The 20,192-nt window shown below is 38.7% G+C and overlaps 1 protein-coding gene across 3 annotated transcripts in view; it reads left to right on the top strand.

Annotated features, from left to right (window-relative positions):
• Window positions 1–20,192, top strand: part of MAST2 (microtubule associated serine/threonine kinase 2) — a 200,885-nt gene that overhangs the window by 28,686 nt on the left and 152,007 nt on the right. The window lies entirely within an intron of this gene.

Here is a 20,192-nt window from a genome sequence, read left to right as displayed (position 1 = left end):
GCCTTTTGTTTACTATTGTGCTTTTCTTCCTCAGCAGTTTACTTACTTACGTAACCTCAGGCTAGTTCCTCCTTTTCCATTCTCGTAATCAAGGATTTCCAGTTGAATATTTTATGTTTGATGGCACATTTGATAGTTAGTGTTGAATACTTTCCTTGGTTTGACTTACTGTACACTGAATATACTTTGATGCCACCCCAGCTTCTGTGGCATTTCTAAAAAAATCTGTCCTGTAATGTATTCTTGTTGTTAATAGAATTATGGCCATATACAGCCCACAGACCCATATACAGTCCACAGACCCAGCCTCCAGAGACTTTTTGGGTCTACAAGATTCGTGTATAACAAAAAACCAATTTAAAAGTAATAAGACAACATTTAATAGAATAAGGAACTAAGGGGACAGGAATTGTCTTGGGTATAATGATTGGGGAGATAATTTGCAAGAGGTTAGATTTGACCAGAGTCTGGAGAACGATTAGCCAAAAGCCTGAGTGTAGCAACTATTTTCATTTTGAGGCTATCTGGGTGATTGTGTTTGTGAGGAGATTTTTGGACTTCTCCCTCATTTCCTAGTATCTATTGAGAGGATTTCTCTGAATGTCCATTTTCCCTGTATATGTAGAAACTATGATTCCAATTAGTGGTTTCCAAAGCATGTATAAAAAGAATCATCCAATCATATTACTATATTGTATGTTCCTAGGGATAGGGAAAAACTAGATGGCATCTTGTCCAAGATTAGTTATTCATCTTAAAATATATGTATGGTTCGATCCCTTGTTTGGGAAGATTCCTTAGAGAAGAAAATGGCAACTCACTCCAGTATTCTTGCCTGAAAAATCCCATAGACAGAGGAACCTGATGGGCTACAGTCCATGGGTTGCAAAGAGTCAGACACGACTGAGTGTGGCACATATTTGTTCAGGAACTGTTGACCAAAACCTCCCACCTGGGCCAGGCACAATGATATCTACTTGCCTGAATTGTCTTACAACAGGAGGTTCCCATAAAGAACTCGGTGCTGCTCCCCAAAACTAACCTGGAGAATTTGGGAGGGCCCAGAGGAGGAGGGAGGAGATGGTGTGTCCTGCCAACTGTCCGGAAGCCCTCGCACTGAAATCCATCTTGGCTGAGAGATGCACAGGCCACCAGGAAGGACTCTGAGTCAGATGAAGTTTGGGCCAAGCAAGATGATTGGCCAGAGACAACCCGGAAACTAATTCTATTACTGTAAAACCTGAGACTGCGAGCCATGTGGCAGAGCAGTTTTCCTGGGTTCCCTTACCCTGCTGCTCTCCACCTGGGTGTTCATTCCCAATAAAGTTTTTTGCTTTTTGCCAGCATGTGTGTCCTTGGACAGTTCATTTCCAAGTGTTGGACAAGAGCCCCACTCTTGGGCCCTGGAAGGAGTCCACCTTCCTACAATATATATATATATATATCCTCATATACTATAATAAGACATATATATATAAGAATATATATATAATCTTTAAGGTTAATTCCTGCTTTGCTTTCTCATGAATATGCCAAGAAGTATCTGCAACTTTGATCTTTGTCTAAGATGCACTCATCTGTTAATTCTGCCTCTGTGTTCCCCTAAACCAGTTCTTCAGTTGTTAACTAGCACCATGACCCCCCTTCCCTGCCTCAATAGCCCAAAACCAGAGTCCTGGAAGTCTATTTTGACTCTTCCTTTCCCTTGCTCTCCCCCATCCAATCACCCAATGAATTCTAGCTCCAAACATTGCTAAGAGGTCTACCTTTTTTCACCTTAGACTTTTTTCAGCAGTCTAAGCCACATTTGCAATCTCTTTGATCATTGCTGGGACCTCATTACTGTTAATTCATTCTTTTTCCTTTCTAACACTCTCCACTCTAAAGTCTATTCTTTCAAAAACAAAATCTGATTTTGTCTATTCTTTTTTCTTTTAGCTTTATCTTCTAAATTTTCATTTGGTTAAAATTTATCCAGCATCAATGTTTAAAATATTTTAATAACTTCCTGTAACAATTATCATAAAATACGATAATCAGTAATTATTGAGTGGATGAATTTTCATTTAGTTCAGTTCAGTTGCTCAGTTGTGTCCAACTCCTTGCGACCCCATGAATCACAGCACGCCAGGACTCCCTGTCCATCACCAACTCCTGGAGTTCACTCAGACTCATGTCCAACAAGTCAGTGATGCTATCCAGCCATCTCATCCTCTGTCGTCCCCTTTTCCTCCTGCCCCCAATCCCTCCCAGCATCAGAGTCTTTTCCAATGAGTCAACTCTTCACATGAGGTGGCCAAAGTACTGGAGTTTCAGCTTTAGCATGATTCCTTCCAAAGAAATCCCAGGGCTGATCTCCTTCAGAATGGACTGGTTGGATCTCCTTGCAGTCCAAGTGACTCTCAAGAGTCATCTCCAACACCACAGTTCAAAAGCATCAATTCTTCAACGCTCAGCTTTCTTTACAGTCCAACTCTCACATCCATACATGACCACTGGAAAAACCATAGCCTTGACCAGATGGACCTTTGTTGGCAAAGTAATGTCTCTGCTTTTGAATATGCTGTCTAGGTTGGTCATAACTTTTCTTCCGAAGAGTAAGCATCTTTTAATTTCATGGCTGCAGTCACCATCTGCAGTGATTTTGGAGCTGAAAAAAATAAAGCCTGACACTGTTTCCACTGTTTCCCCATCTATTTCCCATGAAGTGATGGGACCAGATGCCATGATCTTCATTTTCTGAATGTTGAGCTTTAAGCCAACTTTTTCACTCTCCACTTTTACTTTCATCAAGAGGCTTTTTAGCTCCTCTTCACTTTCTGCCACAAGGGTGGTGTTACCTGCCTATCTGAGGTTACTGATATTTCTCCCAGCAATCTTGATTCCAGTTTGTACTTCTTCCAGCCTAGCGTTTCTCATGATGTACTTGCATATAAGTTAAATAAGCAGAGTGACAATATACAGCCTTGAGACATACTCCTTTTCCTATTTGGAACCAGTCTGTTGTTCCATGTCCAGTTCTAACTGTTGCTTCCTGACCTGCATATAGGTTTCTCAAGAGGCAGGTCAGATGGTCTGGTATTCTCATCTCTTTCAGAATTGTCTACAGTTTATTGTGACCCACACAGTCAAAGGCTTTGGCATAGTCAATAAAGTAGAAATAGATTTTTTTCTGGAACTCTCTTGCTTTTTCAATGATCCAGCGGATGTTGGCAATTTGATCTCTGGCATTAGCAAATTGTCAATGAGAAACTGAGACCACAGATGGAAAGATGAGGCTTGGATGATTTTTCTCTGAAATTGGTCTTTTGGGTTCAAGTAATTACCTTGGCCACCTCATGCGAAGAGTTGACTCATTGGAAAAGACTTTGATGCTGGGAGGGATTGGGGGCAGGAGGAGAAGGGGATGACAGAGCATAAGATGGCTGGATGGCATCACCGACTCGATGAACGTGAATCTGAGTGAACTCCAGGAGTTGGTGATAGACAGGGAGGCCTGGCCTGCTGCTATTCATGGGGTCGCAAAGAGTCAGACACGACTGAGCGACTGAACTGAACTGAATTGAATTTATACTGAGGTTGACCTAACCCATGAATAGTGCCAAACATTCAGATTTTAATAGAAGGGCTGTACATACCAGGAATCTCTTAATTGATAGCGTTTGACTAATTCTTTCTTTATTGGCAGACATGACCTTCTCAGGACTGACGCATGCATGCCAAGTTGCTCAGTCGTGTCTGACTCTTTGCGACCCCATGGACGCATGGGTGGTTGCAGCCCAACTAAGCATGGGCTAGGTTGCCTCTCGGCATGTGGGATCTTTGTTTCCAACCTGTGATCAAAACTGGGTCTCCTGACTTGGAAGGTGGATTCTTAGCCTTTTAGGTTCCTCTTTCCATGGAATTCTCCAGGCAAGAATACTGGAGTGGGTTGCCATATCTTTCTCCAGGGAATCTTCCCAACCCACAGATCGAACCCCCGTCTCTTGCATCTCCTGCATTAGCAAGCGAACTCTTTACCAACTGTGGTTATAGGAATTGTCATTTACAAAGAATGGCTCTTTCCATCATCGTGTTCCTAGTTGACATGTAACGTTGTACCTGGTACATAGTAGGCAATGTATAAATTACTCACTGAAGGAGTAAAGGACTTTTGGAATACCTTTGCTAATATTATTGCTGGTTGGATTAACACTTGTTTGAAATATAATGTCCACAGAAGAAGGTTGATTTAATGTGTTGGTACCAGCCTGAAATGATGTCACACAGACCTCTATTCTTGTCCTTGTCCTAATTGCCATTTTAATCAATTTCTTGGATAAAGACACTGAAGAAATTACTTATTATATGCTGATGGCACATTTCCATTGTTGAATGTTAAATTCAGTCAGAGCCTCACAAACAAATGACGGTTCAAGAAGAACCAGCACAGTGAGATTTAACAGAGAGAAAAGTAACCTTTGAAAAGCCAAGCTCAGCACTGGATTGAAGGACTTACTTGGTGGTACATTGAGTAGGAATCTGCCTGCTAATGCAGGGGACGCGGATTCGATCTCTGGTCTGAGAAGATTACACATGCCATGGGCAACTAAAGCCTGTGTGCCACAATTACTGAGCCCACGCTCCAGCTGCAGTTGCTGGAGCTTGTGTGCTCTAGAGCCCATAAGCCACAACTAATGAGCCCCTGGTCCACAACTATTGAAACCCACATGTCCTAGAGCCCACAAGCCACAGCTGCTGAGTCCTTACAGTGGAAGCACGGAATCCTAACCATTGGACAGCCAGGGAATTTCCTATTATTGTTTTTATTTATTTATTCAGTTGCATTGGGTTTTAGTTGTAGTGCATGAGCTTGGTGGTTGCAGCCCAACTAAGCATGGGCTAGATTGCCTCTCGGCATGTGGGATCTTTGTTCCCAACCCGTGATCAAAACTGGGTCTCCTGACTTGGAAGGTGGCTTCTTAACCACTGGATCACCAGGAAAGTCCCTATTATTGTATTCTTAACTTAGTGTTTCAGAACTTTTTTGAAGTGACATAATTGGGGTATGCTTTTGAGGTAATTGAGAATCCAAGGGACTTCCCTGGTGGTCCAGTGGTTAAGACTCTGGGCTTCAGTGCAGGGTTCAGTCCCCTGTCAGGTAAGTAAAATCCCAGATGCTTAATGGTGGGGCCTAAAAAAGCAATCCAAGGTACTCCTTACAACCTTTCCCCGTGTTTCTCAACTCGTATGATTATTCTTTAATTTTCACACATGGCTTCAAAGAGAAATACCATAGTTTTCAGAGCTGTATATGGTTGTGTCACCACCACCACCAAAATCATGATACAGATAAAGAAAATCATGGTATGGAAATTTCTGTCACCCTGAAATGTTCCCTTGTGTCCCTTTACAATCAATTTTTTCCCCTGCCAGCCCTTGGCAAACACTAACCTGCTTTCTGTCACTGTGATTTTTTTTTTTTTGTCTTTTCCAGAATTTCTTGTAAATGGAATCATACAGCATGTGATCTTTTGTGTTTGATGTCTTTCACTTACCATAATGGTTTTGAGATTCATCCACATTATTTTTGAGCATTGGTAGTTCCTTTTTATTGATGAAACAATTCCATTGGTCTGGGTATATCAGACTTTGTTTATTCACCAGTTGATGATCATTTGGATTGTTTCTTGTTTTTTGCCTGTTGTGGAGAAAACTGCTATGAAAGTTTGTGTACAAGTATTTGTGTGGACTTACGCTTTCATTTCTGCTGGACAAATACCGACGAATGAGATTCCTGGAATATATGTCAAGTGTATGGTGTATGTTTATCTAGATGAGAAACTGGCCTTTTTGCATTCCCACCAGCAGTTGTTCCACATCCTTTTCAGTACTGAGTATTGTCATTTTAATTTTAGCCATTCTATTGTGTGTGTAGGGGTATCTCATTGTGGTTTTAATTTGCATATCCCTGATGACCAGTGAGGCTGAAAAGCAAGCAATTCAGCCTCATTAGTCATCAGGGATATATATATATATACACACTTTTGTTTTTAATGAATTAAGTTTTTATTCAAAATTAAAAGCAGAATTTTAAAGAAACTTTTATACATTACATAAAAGAAAGTTAAGAGGGACAATCACAAGTCTGCAAAAATAATTACAAAAGTATCTAAGGCAAAAAAAAAAACCAGTATCTAAGGCAGCAGGAATACAGACCATGTCACAGCATGGTGACCTAACTGTGATATAAATAAGACATAACTAACATTTGCACCAAGACCAGAATTTTTTAAAAAAGCAAAACATAACTTGAGAAGCTTAGTTCTGCATTGAGCTTCACTCAGATCCTTAATGGGTTTATACTATGTTATTGTTTTAAACACATCATGTCAAACTATAAATTACATAGATGTGATTCTTTGAATTACTTGTTCAGATCTTCTGTCCTTTAAAAATTTTAGGTTGTTTGTCTTCTTATTATTGAATGTTATGAGTTCTTTGTATATTCTGGATACAAATTATATATCAGTTCAGTTCAGTCTCTCAGTGGTGTCCGTCTCTTTGCAATCCCATGAACCGCAACACACTAGGCCTCCATATCATCAACTCCCCGAGTCCACCCAAATCCATGTCCATTGAGTCAGTGACGCCATCCAACCATCTCATCCTCTGTCGTCCCCTTCTCCTCCTGCCCTCAATCTTTCCCAGCATCAAGGTCTTTTCAAATGAGTCAGCTCTTTGCATCACGTGGCCAAAGTATTGGAGTTTCAACTTCAGCATCAGTACTTCCAATGAATATTCAGGACTGATTTCCTTTAGGATGGACTGACTGGTTGGGTCTCTTTGCAGTCCAAGGAACTCTCAAGAGTCTTCTCCAACACCACAGTTCAAAAGCGTCAATTTTTTGGCACTCAGCTTTCTTTATAGTCCAATTCTCACATCCATACATGACCACTGGAAAAACCATAGCCTTGACTGGACAGACCTTTGTTGACAAAGTAATGTCTCTGCTTTTTAATATGCTGTCTAGGTTAGTCATAACTTTCCTTTGAAGGAGTAAGCGTCTTTTAATTTCATGGGTGCAGTCACCATCTGCAGTGATTTTGGAGCCCAGAAAAATAAAGTCAGCCACTGTTTCCACTGTTTCCCCATCTATTTGCCATGAAGTGATGGGACTGGATGCCATGATCTTCGTTTTCTGAATATTGAGCTTTAAGCCAACTTTTTCACTCTCTTCTTTCATCTTCATCAAGAGGCTCTTTAGTTCTTCTTCACTTTCTGCCATAATATGCTAAGTATTTCTCCTTGTCTGTGGCTTATGTTTTCATTTTCTTATCACTGTTTTATACAAAAATTATATATAAAAATAGGCAAAGATCAACTGTATTTCTCTAACACAATGAAATTGAAATTACTATTTATAATTGCTTACAAATGAAATAAACAGAAATTTTAAAAAGTTATTTGCAAGACCAGTACATTTTATTTTTTTTAAGACCAGTATATTTTAAAGTACAAAACATTACTGAGAGAATTTTAAAAAGACTTAAATGATTGGAAAATATATGTTTATGGATTGGAAGACTCAGTGTCATTAAGATGTAAATTCTCTTATTGATCTATAAATTCAGTGCACTTCCAATCAAAACCCAAGCAGTATTTTTCAGAAATTGACAACATGATTTCACATTTATATTGAAATGGAAAGGGCCTAAAATAACCAAAACAATATTAAAAAAGAAGACCAGAGTTGAAGGAATCATCCCACCTGATTTTATGAATCTCTATAAAGGAGATCAGTCCTGGGTGTTCATCACTGGAAGGACTGATGTTGAAGCTGAAACTCCAATACTTTGGCCAGCTGATGCAAAGAGCTGACTCATTTGAAAGGACCCTGATGCTGGGAAAGATTGAAGGCAGGAGGAGAAGGGGATGACAGAGGATGAGATGGTTGGATGGCATCACCGACTCAATGGACATGGGTTTGGGTGGACTCCAGGAGTTGGTGATGGACAGGGAGGCCTGGTGTGTTGCGGTTCATGGGGTTGCAAAGAGTCGGACACGACTGAACAACAGAACTGAACTGAAGGATACACTAATCGACATTGTGATCTTGGTATAAACACACAAATCACTGAAACAGAATTGAAAATGTAGAAATAGACAAATATGCAGGGTAATTTAATGGTAAAAGATAGTCATTCCAAGAAATGGTGCTAGAACAGTTTACATGGGAAAACAAAATGCACCTTGATCCTTACCCCATGCTATATATAAAAATTTAAGTTGAAGTGGGTAATTGACAGTTGTAAGAGCTGAAGTTTTAAAGCGTATAAAGGAAAACAGGAGAAAGTCTGTGATTTGGGATGAGGCAAAGGTTTCTCAGGGTACAAAAAGCACAAGCGATAAGAAGGAAAAAGTTTGATTTTATCAAGTAGTATAAAATATTGAAGTGTTCAGTGTATTAAGAATTGTAGGAGTACATGTTTTAAAAAGTGCATTCACTGTCTATTAATTGAGAATCCCTCTCCTTCCACTCTTGGTTTCTTTCTTTTTTGTAAGAGGAATGTGTTTCTGATGCCACCTAGTGTCTTTTCAAAGGTATGAGAATAAGGTTTCATCAGTTCAGTTCAGTCGCTCAGTCATGTCCGACTCTTTGCGACCCCATGAACCACAGCACGCCAGGCCTCAGTATTCATCACCAACTCCTGGAGTTTACCGAAACTCATGTCCATCAAGTCCGATGCCATTCAACCATCTCATCCTCTGTCATCCCCTTCTCCTCCTGCCCTCAATCTTTCCCAGTATCAGGGTCTTTTCCAGCTCTTCGCATCAGGTGGCCAAAGTATTGGGAGTTTCAGCTTCAACATCAGTCCTTTCAGTGAATACCCAGGACTGATCTCCTTTAGGATGGACTGGTTGGACCTCCATAAGAGCTTTTAAAATAAAAGTTGGGAAACTTTCATGAGATTTCAACAGAATATTAGCAGTCTGATTGCTTGTTCTCAAGAATATTTTTGAGAAGCAAAAGAATAGGCTAATTCTTACCTGAACAAATTTTGAGCTGAATTTTATAAACATTTTTATATCTTTGTGATAATTTGTAAAGAATGTAAGATGTACAACTTCAAAAAGAGTGGTTTCCATATTTTAAAAAAGCATTTAAAATTTAAAAAATTTTAGATAAATTAGTTGATTGATTAGGACTATTGAAAGACATCTTATTGAATTTATTAAGTTAGAATAAATGACAGTGTTTATGCAAGTATTTCATAAAGAAAAAAGGATTATTAAATCACCAGTTAAAAGTTATAGCTATAGATTTTGTTCTGTTTTGTTTTTGTTTTAAATTTTTTACAGAAAGTCTTTTAAATTGGACCATTATTGCTGTGTATTGCTGTGTATAAGTGTAACAGTGCTGAGGAAAGATTGAAAGGTGTTGATATTGGTACATTCTGTCATGTAAAGAAAATAGAATTACTGGAGATATTTGAGTGGGAGTAGGCTTCCCTGGTGGCTCAGACAGTAAAGAATCTGCCTACAATGCGGGGGATGTGGGTTTGATCCCTGGGTGTGGGGAAGATCCCTGGGTTGGGAATATCCCTTGGAGAAGGGAATGAGGAATGGCAGCCCACTCCAGTATTCTTACCTGAAGAATTCTATGGAGAGAGGAGCTTGGCAGGCTACAGTTCATGGGGTTTCAACGAGTTGGACATGACTGAGCGACTAACACACACATATGCGCATTTGAGTTGAGGTAGAGAACTAATCTTTACTGGACCTTATACTTGGATTCTTTTACATATATTATCCTTTATTTTCTCTGGAACATAAATTTTCTTCTTGTAAGGTAGACATAGTTACCTTATTTTATAGGTGAGGAAATTCAGACCTGCAGAGATATATTTGTCCATTCATTCCACAAATATTTATGAGGTACCCACTATGTATCACCACTGTACTGGATGCTGGCAGGTCAACAGTGAACAATACAAAGTAAAGTACTTTGCTGTAGGCTAGTGGGTGAATATTAGAATAGGGATTCAAAACTGGGTCTGACTCTGAGGTCTGTTTCAAGACTTGTAGGTAAGTAGAGAGAAAAGTCTTCAGCAAGTTGGAAAATTTGAATTGCATTTTTTTGCTTTGACTTGATACTCTATTTTCTCAACTATTCAGATACTGAAGATTTTGATCAGGATTACATATAGGTAAAATTTTACTTGATTTTGATTACATAAAAATTTCTCTTTTAAGTTAAAAGACTTTCTCTTCTTTAGAGTATGCAAATGAAGTTGAAAATATGTTTAATTTTATTCTACATAAAATGGTTCTGGCTGGAAAAGGAACAGACAAATTATAATAAAGAGATATAGGCAAGAAGTGAAATGGCAATATATACATAGTGCCTTTTCCTCGATAATAACCTGGTGCTGTTACCAACCCTAGGCCTGAAAGGGTGAGGGGAGGAAGTGACCCTTGGAACTTGGAAACAGAGGAGGCTGTGTACAGAGGTGACCTGACAGCGTGACTTGTCATTGTGGGATACAGCCTAACACAACCCTGCGGCGACTAACCCAGCAGAAAAGTCTCCGCCACTCTCTCCCTTACCATCTGTTCTCTCTCCCATCTCCTGCTGGTGCTACCTATTGGCTGAACCCGTTTGAATGAAGAGGGCAAGGGAACCTGTTGACGTGGTTCATAATGAGCCTGCATTTGGGGTACAGTGAATGATCTGGAGTGACAAATGAATGGTATCTTGTACATCTTGCAAATATTTTAAACGATGAGCCTATTTATAATTTTGACTATGAATTATGTAAAGTTATATTACAGTTTTATTCAAAGCACTGCTAGTTTTCTTTTTGGTAAACCTTTTTTTGAGTGTGTCTTCATCCCAGAAACCTCTTGTAGTTCAGAAATTCTGTCATTATACCGTTCTCTCTGGGTCATTAAAATAAATGTAAATGTAGCATTTACTCTGCCTTAAATTTGTGTGTGTAAAAACTTAAGTTCTTTAAAAAAAAATAGCAAATAGCAGTTATTTTGTAAACTTTTCATAAATTCTGTTTTCAAATGGGAAATCAAAGTACTTGATATGTCTCTTGGATTCTTATTTGGAATATATTATTCCCCTTGCTTAGATTGTTCAGTCAACTTCTGCGCATCTTTTAAGATTCAGTTCAATGATTCCCTCTATTCTGAAGACTTTTGTGACTCCCCCATCCTGAACAGAGTTTTTAAACTTTATTTTTAGCACAATTAAACCTTATACAACCTTTCTTTCTCTATATAGGTGGTAGGCTCCAAGAATGTAAATGAAGATTGAGAGTGGTTAAACTAGTTGCCACCGATAGAAGATGCATTGCTTTGTACAGATTGCTTTACTTTCCTGTAATGCTTTTTCTTTGTAAAATGGGAATTAAAAAATATCTAAAATAGTTATTCTTCTTTTGTCTTAAATATTAAATGAATTTGTAGATGTAAAGTTTAGAACAATGCTTGGTACATAGTAAACTCTAGGAGGCATGAGATAATGATATGATTATTGTTTAAATCTTCTCTCACCTGATAGTCTTTAAGTGCGTGTTTCTCTTTACACTTGGATTCCAGACCATCGCATAATGCATAGCATGTAGTGGGTTCCTCTAAACATTTGCACAGTGAATTGGTTTTGAGTATTCTGATATTCTTATTGTCTTAAACACTTAATTTCTAAAATTGTGAATAGTTGTTTTACTGAAAGCGTTATGAAGATTGCATTTAACATCCTTCTCTCCATGAACATGTCTCTTTATTTTTCTTTCCTCATGGTTAACATTTGTAAATATTTGCTGGGGATCTTGGTAGAAGATTCCATCTATCACTAGATTTTATGTATTTTTGAAATTCATTTTGGCTGTACTGGGTCTTCATCACTGTGCACAGGCTTTTCTCCAGTTGTGGCAAGCGGGAGCTTCTTGCTAGTGGTGCCCAGGCTTCTCATGGTGGTGGCTTCTCTTTGTTGCAAAGCTCAGGCTCTAGGGCATGCAGGCTTCAGTGGCTGTGGCACTCAGGCTTAGTTGTTCTGCAGCATGTGGGATCCTCCTGAACCAGGGATTGAACCTGTGTTTCCTGCATCGGCAGGCAGATTGTTAACCACTGGATCACCAGGGAAGTTGGATTATAAACTTTTTGATAGCAAGGTTAGTTTCTTACAAAAATTTCCTTCCATTCACTGCCTCTTGCAACAGCCATCTAACATAATATTTGCTGTTTATCTGTAGTAGTTGAGTCAACAAATGTCAGGTAAAATGAGTTTTTCTAAAAATTATCTGCTTATGGTGTATAACTCAGGTCTTTTTATGGTATATAACTCACAGCTTCCAAGTGAGTTGTCATTCTGCATTTTTGCAATGTGTCTTTTCTCATCTGTAGAATATCTAGAGTACAAAACTGGTTCAAGCGTGTGCAGACTGGTGGCCTTGAAAGAGAGGAATGTTAAGAAAGAGTAGTGTACTGTGCAGAAAAGAGTTAATAAGGCCTGAGATTGCCGTCCTTAAAAAGGCATCCAAGATTGGCCCTTGGTTAGCATCTGGAAACGCATGGTAAACGGCTTCTTACACTGATAAAGTTTTCCCACAATGATGAGAGTGACTGGCTGTGTTTGAACTATCCAAAGAATGTGAATATCTGTTTTCCTGAAGGCCTGGAATTTTGGTATGCAGTAGGCAGAGTGTACCTACGTAACCAGCTCCAGTAAAAACCTGGAGCACTGAGTCTGATGAACTTCACTAGTAGGCAGTACTTAATGTTCGTTGTCAAAATCTGTTGCTTGAGGAATTGAATGTGCCTGTGTATCTTCACTGGGAGAGAACTCTTGAAAGCTTGCCTCCATTTTCCTCCAGACTTTGTCATGTACCTTTTCTCTTTGCCGATTTTGTTTTGTTTCTTTTTTCTGTAGTAAGTTTTAGTCATGAGTACAAATATATGCACAGCCCCCTGAGTCCTCCTAGAGAGTTGTTAAACCTAGGGGTGGCCTTAAGGGTCCCTGACAAAGGTAGCCTTTGAAGGGTTTGTGGAAATGGCCAAAGGTAGCTCCCCAGATTTACATTAATGGTTGGGGTCGAAGATTGTTTTAGGTGCATTTAACTTTAGATCATTGCATAGCACCCAAGATTGAGCCATCCTTTACTCTACCACTGCCCCAGAATTGGCATTATTTGCCTTTTACCCTGAGGATGACATTGCTTTTGCCATGTCCTCCTGTTTTTTTTATGGCACATAAAACAGATGGAAAGAGCTGGGCTCTATTTTCTTGATCTATTACCTCTTTGCAGCATATTTTATTTTCATTATTTTTATTCAGTTAATGTTAAATATATGGCCTTTGTGTTGAAGTATTATACTGGGAGCTGTAGGTGATTAAAAAATAAAAAGACACAACACTTAAACTGCCTCTGTTTCTTTCGTTCTTTCCCCACCCCCCGTACTTCTCCGAATCTTAATATAACCTTCTTCTGTTTTTCCTTTGTCTCAGGATTTCCTGATTAATATTTTCTCTTTGTGAATATATTTAACAGTTTTCTTGGGCAGTTAGGAAAAAAAAACTGTTTTGGGTGGGATGAATTGAGAGAGTAACATTGACATATATACACTACCATGTGTAAAACAGAGAGCTAAGGGAATAGCCTGGCACTCGTCGGTGACCAGGAGGGGTAGGATGGGGGGGCCGGTGGAGGGAGGCTCAAGAGGGAGGGGATAGATACACACACACAGACACACACACACACACACGGCTGATTCACATTGTATGACAGAAACAACATTGTAAAGCTGTATTTAAGTATAACCTCCAATTAAAAAAAAATTGTCTTGGAATTTCCATCTTATATCCCCATACTTGCCAAATTATTTTGTACCACATAAAATGACAACCAAATTTTGGAGCCCATGCTTGTGTGTGGGTGTGTAGAGTATACATGATTTACTACTGTGCTAAGTGAGGAAGAATTGTAGGAAAAATTGTGACTTAAAATATTCCATCAGTGTTTAACATATGAAATGCATATATAATAAGCATCTTTATAGTAATGTAAACACTGATAAGTTAAGGTGAACTTGTGGTAATCCAATTGATCTGTGATCTATGTGAAACTAATATGCAGATTTCAGCCTAAGCTGCTTATTACCTAGAAGCATGTCTTCATCTGTAGTAGACCCTGTGAAATAATCTTGCTCTATAGAATGTTGTAAAGTTAGAGGTAAATTGACCAAAGTACACATTCTCTGGGCAGAGAGCTATAAAACAGAGATAATATAATTTTGAGGATATTATATACCTTTAAATCAGGGTAATGCATCTATGGACTTTCAGGGTCCCTTCCAAAATCTCATCTGGTTTAGGTTAGAACTGAAGCATGCTATATCTGCCTATTGTCTGGATTTTTATTCAGCAAGTAATGTTTTTTAGTATCCACATGGTGTCAGGATTTGGGATGAATGGGCTTCCCTGGTGGCTCAGACAGTAAAGAATCTACCTGCAATGCTGGAGACCTGGGTTCAGTCCCTGGGTTGGGAAGATCCCCTGGAGGGATGCCTGGGAACCCACTCTAGTATTCTCGCCTGGAGAATTCCCATGGACAGAAGAGCCTGGCAGGCTACAGTTCTTGAGGCCACAAAGAGTCGGACATGACTGAGCTACTAAGCACAGCACGTTACAGCTGAGAAGGTAATATATATAAGACATTGTCCTTATTCTTAGAGAACTAAATAATAATTTCTGTATAATTGTTATAATAGAAAGCTGTGTGGGTATATTTTGGGCACAATAGGTAGTGATCAGTTCTGAATGTGGGTAGGAATGAAAAGCTTAATAATGATAATGCTTGAGCTGGATTTTAAAGAATGATTACAAATGATCAAAGGATGGTAAGATTTGGTAAGAGGTGCCAGTGGGCAATAAATAACTTTTTCTAGGGAATGAAGGAAAACTTGATGGAAGAGGCCTGGAAGGGTAAGATTTAAACATGAAAAGCTTTGGGCAGGGAGAAGGCCTTTCTGGAATAGGGAACATGAGATAAAGGTATGGTTGTCTAAAATCCTAGAAATAGCAAGTAGTTCATTTTGGCTGGAGCATAGTTTATGTGTTCATATTGTATGGCAGTCACTGTATTTAGTGCTGACTGTGTCTTACTGACTAAGACAGACATGATCCCTATATTCATGAAGTCTAAGGGAAGAAATGGAGTGGTAGATAAAGCTGTGAACAGTAGATGGGTTAAATTAGATTAAAGAGCAAAGGAGGTTGGGTATTAAAGGAGGCATTAGGAGCTCATATTTAGGTAGTGGAGAGCCCTTGAGGATGAACAGACTGAGAGTTTTGATTAGGGTACTGGGGAGTCATGGGGTGGAGTCTTTTGTGTAGAGGTGATAGCTGGAGGTGAGAGATTGCAGATAAAGTGGGAGAGTGGTTGATGTTGTGGGAGGAGGGAGATAGTGTATTTTAAGTCTCAGGGTGTTTCTTGACTGAATGAGGGTCTGACCATGTTCTTTACTCCCTGTGTATATCTCTTGCCTTCCTCATCAGTTTCTTTTACCTTTCCCCACTTTCTTGACTGTTATTCTGACTCCTCTTAATTGGCTTATTTATGAAATATGTTTCAGATTTTTTCTGGAACCTGAGATCTAATAGTTATCCTCTGCTTAGAAGCCTCCAATGATTATTCTTACAATTACAGAGTCTTGATAGATCTTACAGAGTGATTTCATTAATCAAAAATCAAACAAACAAACATCCCCCACTCTCCCCAAACACACTCACAAGATTATGTGAGCCAGGGCAGGTCTGGGTAGTAAAAAAAGAACTCTGGCCATAAAGAGTTGTTTTTAAAGCTCAGGAAATTTGTGCTAGAGATAGAGCTTTAAGAGTCGAAGAATCATCTGTATGAAAATGGTAGTTGAAGCTATGAATGTGGATCAGTTCACTTGAGAAGAACATCAACGGATTAAAAAAGACAGACCTTTAGGGGAATCACACTTCTGTTAGATGTTGGCTTTAGGATATGGATTGTGTCTTTCTGAATTTAATCTTTTTTGACTTCTCTGTGCCAGTTTGTTGTGCCAGGTGCTGGGTGCACAGAGAAGAATGAAATATAGTCTTTGTGCTTAGCAAGATCCCAGGCTTTCAGGACAAAGAGAGATGTGTAGTGAACAGTGCAGAGCAGAGGATGCTATTGGGGAGTGAGAGAAATTGCTGTTGAGCTTTGCATTTTCATAACTGTTCCATTATGTGTCACTCGGTGTGATTAGGAGGTTAAGGTTTTTGATCTTTTTTTTTTCAGGCAGTGTAATTGATTTGTGAATGTTTTATATTGCTGTGTTTAAAGAAGAAAACAACTATCCTTTCAAGAGATTAGTTGCATCTGTTGTCCTTGATTGTAATTTTTGTATCAGTTCAGTTCAGTCGCTCAGTTGTGTCCAACTCTCTGCAACCCCATGAATCGCAGCACGCCAGGCCCCCCTGTCCACCACCAATTCCCGGAGTTCACCCAGACCCATGTCCATCAAGTCAGTGATGCCATTGCCCCCTTCCCTTCCTCCTGCCCCCAATCCCTCCCAGCATCAGAGTCTTTTCCAATGAGTCAGCTCTTTGCATGAGGTGGCCAAAGTACTGGAGTTTCAGCTTCAGCATCATTCCCTCCAAAGAAATCCCAGGGCTGATCTCCTTCAGAATGGACTGGTTGGATCTCCTTGCAGTCCAAGGGACTCTCAAGAGTCTTCTCCAATACCACAGTTCAAAAGCAGGATGCTGTTATATAGCTATAAATGTCGATGAAAGAATTAAGTTATTATCAGCACTATCAAAGTGTTTAAAATGTATTTTGCTACGAATGAATGACTCTGGGTGTTTTGTTTACCTGGTATGACTGTATGGAATTGTGGTCTGTTGTCTTCTGTACTGTGACTCTTCATCTGTATTTCAGAACGCTGGGATTAAGAGCATCTCTGTCTAACAAAACTTTTTACAAGACATTGTATTGGGTCTTCTATAGTTGTTTATGTTCCTGATTATGAATGCAAATGTAAATTGCTATACTGTGCATATTAAAGGGATGGATAGGCATCTGATCTAGCCTTCTTGTAGATTTATGTGCTGTTATTCTACTTGGTACTTGCCTACTTATATAAACAGAGATTAGCTAAAGAATAGTTATGTCTTTCCCTTAGAAGTAATTTATTGGAGATATTAATTAGTATTTCCACATCAACTAGCACTTTTTAATAATAGGGCCAATTTTGAAGGGGTCATTTACCACATGATTAAAAATAATAACATTTGTTAAATACATCTTATGTGCTAGAGGGTATGCTGAGTATTTGAAATGGATTTGCTTTATTTAATCCTTATACCAGCCCTATGAGATAGGCATGATTACAGTGATTGATTGCAATGTATGAATTGAGGACATGGAGATTTAAAATTGGGTAACTTGTCCAAGTTCATGCAGATGGTTCATGATAGAAATGTGGTTTGAAAGCTCATGTCTCTTTTTGTAGAATGAATGCTCTTAATCTCTGATAATGTTTCTTATTATTTTGTGATCATCATATCTGGGAAACTTTTCTGTTGGTTTCATTTGAACCACTTTTGTTGAGAAATTATAGAGAAGCCTCTCCTTTAATGTTCTATAACAACTCCCTTTTCTCATCTAAAACCAGACAGAAAAAAAGGTTAGAACAGGATAGATTTAACTGGACCTTCGGTATTTTTATTTGCTAAACCTAGCAACCCTAAACAGGGAGGGACCGCAGAACAGTAGACTTCTTTTTTAACAGATGTGGTATTGGTTTCCAAACTTTGCTGCACACTGAAATTATTTGGGAATCTTCAAAACACTGATGCCAGGCTCTTGATCTCAGATACTCAAATTTAACATGTGTGGGTGTGACTTGGAGATCAGGATTTTTTAAAAGCTCAGGTTGACCATAATGTGCAGCAGAGTTTGGGGACCACTGAGGTGTGGGAAACTCAAGGTTTCAAGGAACTTCCAAAAATCCCTACATAATGTTTTTTTAATCTTTTCTTCTTTTAGCAGATATTAAACATGCTGTAATAAATACCCATATTCATATATCCTTAAATACTGATGCTTCTCTCTCTCTAAAATAGATCTTTTAAAATGGGGTTGCTGAATCAAAGATTATTTGCATATTTTATTTTAATAGGTATTATTGTTTTTAATAGTTTACCTTCTACCAGCAATATCTGAATATACCTGTTTTCTTAAATTTCTTTGTTGCTGCTGTTGCTGCTGCTAAGTCACTTCAGTCGTGTCTGACTCTGTGTGACCCCGTAGATGGCAGCCCACCAGGCTCCCCCGTCCCTGGGATTCTCCAGGCAAGAATACTGGAGTAGGTTGCCATTTCCTTCTCCAATGCATGAAAGTGAAAAGTGAAAGTCAGGTTGTTCAGTCGTGTCCAACTCTTAGCGACCCCGTGGACTGCAGCCCACCAGGCTCCTCTGTCCATGGGATTTTCCAGGCAAGAGTACTAGAGTGGGATGCCATGGCCTTCTCTGAATTTCTCTATTAGATATTAAAACTCTTGTAATTTTTGCCACACTATGTTATTTTTTAAAAATCTTTACTTCCCAGATTATCCATTTATTCATTCTGTCATCCAACTTGATAGTCTTTGTCTTAACTGGAATATTTGGTCTGTTTTCTTTTATTGGAATTACTGATATATGGCCATTTATCTATTGCCTTATTTTGTGCTATTTGTCCATCTTCTCTGTATTTCTTTTTTTCCTGTTTTCTTTTGTATGGATTGGTTAATTATCTTTTTAGTCTTACCAACCCCAGCTAGTTTAGAAATTTTGCACAGTTTCCTTTCTTTAACTTAGTAATTACCACATGTACCTTGCAGCCTGGTTATTTTTTATTGTCTTCCCCCAATGAATTCACTTTAGGACAAAATTTTTTTTTAATTTGTTAATTTTTTAAATTGAAGGATAATTGCTTTACAGAATATAAAATTATTTACAGGGCGGCAATGTAGAGACACAGACACAGAGAATAGACTTATGGACACAGCGAGGGTGGGAGGAGGCAGGAAGGAGAGGGTTCAAGATAAAGACTGTTTTTTGTATATCTGTATCTTCAGTATACTCTGATGTTAAGATTATTTGTATTGGTTTTAAGTAGCCAACACCAAATAAAACCATCCATCATATAATGTTTACTAGTAGCAACCATAGTAAATTAATTGCTGGGAAGGTATAAAGGAAGGGAAAGTCACTCAGTTGTGTCCGATTCTTTGCAACCCCATGGACTGTACAGTTTGTGGAATTCTCCAGGCCAGAATACTGGAGTGGGTAGCCTTTCTGTTCTCCAGGGGATCTTCTCATCTAGAGATCAAACCCTGGTCTCCGTCACTGCAGGCAGATTCTTTACCAGCTAGCCCCAAAGGAAGCCCGAGAAGGGGTAAGAGGAGATTCAAAGAATTGTGTGTATCCTTTTGAGATTATAACTTCTAGCTGGGGGTATAAAATGAAGATACAGGGAAAGCTAACTAAATAATCCGTGATAATAGAGATTCATATTCCCTTATCTGAAACCATTGAAACTAGATATGTTTTAGAATTCAGATACTTTTCTTTGTACTTTAGCATATACTATATATTACCTAACATAGCAGCAGGATCTGGGATGCTCAAGTCATCAAACACATTATATTTCTATCGCAAAACGTGAATACTGAGTGGGTGTAAATAAACATTAAAGTTGCCTTAGTTCAGTTTTGCTGCTAAGTTATTTTTGGTATCAAAGTTGCTTTAAACACACTTTAGATTTTAAAAGAACTTCTTAGATTTTGGAATTGGAGATAAGGGATTGTGAACCTGCATATTGCCAAGTGATGGTATATCATTTACATACTTTAAGAGAAGTAGGAAATCTTTGTGGTTCAGGCGATAAGGAAGAAAAGACATCACAGGGGTAATAATTTGAACTTGATCTTGAGGAATAGCTGGAAAGAGTTTGAGAATATCTATCTGTCTTACAAGAATAGTTAGGAAGAGAACAGTGGGACTGTGGACTGATTAAGATATATCTAGTTTTGTGTCCTGACTCTGTCCCTAATAATTTTGTGACATTAAGCACGCAGACCTTTCCTTCCTTCTACTCTGCTTTTCCTTTCTTCCTTCAACTTCCATCCTGTCTTTTCTTTTT

The sequence above is a fragment of the Oryx dammah genome, unplaced genomic scaffold (assembly GCF_014754425.2).
Source record: "Oryx dammah isolate SB20612 unplaced genomic scaffold, SCBI_Odam_1.1 HiC_scaffold_28, whole genome shotgun sequence".
NCBI lineage: Eukaryota > Metazoa > Chordata > Mammalia > Artiodactyla > Bovidae > Oryx > Oryx dammah.
The sequence above is the reverse complement of the archived record's forward strand: the minus strand, read 5'-3'. Positions and strand labels throughout refer to the sequence as shown.